The following is a 1,516-nucleotide window of genomic DNA, read 5'->3' as shown; positions in this document are numbered from 1 at the left end:
GGACCCTGAAGTCCAACTACCAGGAAGAGTCACCCCAAGAGACCATCTCTCATACCACAGTTGACATAAAAGCATGAGGATTTTATTAATTCTATCATGACAGGGTGTTTTAGCATTCGAGAACCCAGAAAGACCCTGAATAGCTGGTGCAGGCTACTTTTTAAAGCAAAAAGCCACAGAAACAAGGGGGAAGTCTGGGAGTTGTTCTTTAACTATTATGATAGGCTTATTTAAAGGGCTACTGCCAATAATTGGCTGGAGAGCGGTTGCCAGATCAGATGAGGTAAGAGGGAACATTTGAGGGTTACCTTGCCCCTTTCCTAGGGACTAAGTCAAAACACCAGGAACTGAGTCAACATCTTAAGGGTTATCTTGCCCCAATTTCAGGAACGGAACTCTATTTGGAGAACACTCACAAGGACTCAGGGAGATGGAAAGTTCCCAACATTTCAGTCCATGCATGTGTAGTTGTTAGGTCCTTGGTTCCCAGGGGAGTGGGGAGCATTACTGCAGAGAGGCCTCAGCTTAAAGTTCTACATTATACTAATACTAATAATTTTTTTAAAAAAAGAATACAGTACTGATTTTATTTATCAGGCAAGGTCAGACTTTAGCACCACAAATAGTTGGGGGCGGGGTCAGGAGTTTGGAGAATGGAGGGGGCAGCGATGCAGCAGGAAGTAGGAGGAGATTTCTAAAAGCTGCCTGAGGCCAGAGGTCATTAGGAAGATGGAATCTAATTCGAAGATGGAGGATGCTGGAAACAAGGAGAGTTTCTCTGTGTAGCAGTCCTGTCTTTCCTGGAACTCACTTGGGCCTTGTCAATGAAATCTGCCTGCCTCTGCTTCCGAGTGCTGGGATTAAAAGCGTGTGCCACGACCACCCGGCTAGGATTCCTGAACTCCTAATGTTTGGCTGTGGGTCTGCATATGTTTCCAACAGTTGCTGGAAGAAGCCCCTCCGATGACAACTGGGCTAGGCACCAATCTATGTGAATAGCAGAATACATTGACTTTTTTTCCTCACCAGCCATGTCTGGTTCTATTTTCGGTCTCTGGGTGATGCAGCCTGTGGGTCCTGGTGTTCAGGCAATGTCTGGGTGGGCTCACTCTCCTGGCATGGATTTTAGGATAGACTAGTCATTAGTTGGTCATTTCCTCAGTCTCTAGGGACCACCATTATCCCAGCAAATGCACAGGCTGTCCGTCGAAGTTTATGTGGCTGGGTTGGTGTCCCACTCCCTCCACTTGAAGCCTTGCCTGGTCACAGGAGATGGCCAGTTCAGTGTTATTGCTAGGACTGTCTTAGCTGGGGTCATCTTGTGAGATTTCCTTGTGCTAGGTTTTTACCTGTCCCTGAAATGCTCCCGCTTCCAGGAGTCTCTTTCAGTACTCTTCCCCTCTGTCCATCTTCACTCATGTTCCTGTCCCCATCTGCCCTCAGTTCACTCACGAAATCTCTTCTAATCTCCCTTCCCAAAGAGATCTGGGCATCTCCCCGTGAACCCTCTGTGTTA

This window comes from Microtus ochrogaster, linkage group LG2 (genome assembly GCF_000317375.1).
Source record: "Microtus ochrogaster isolate Prairie Vole_2 linkage group LG2, MicOch1.0, whole genome shotgun sequence".
Classification (NCBI taxonomy): Eukaryota; Metazoa; Chordata; class Mammalia; order Rodentia; family Cricetidae; genus Microtus; species Microtus ochrogaster.
The sequence above is the reverse complement of the archived record's forward strand: the minus strand, read 5'-3'. Positions refer to the sequence as shown.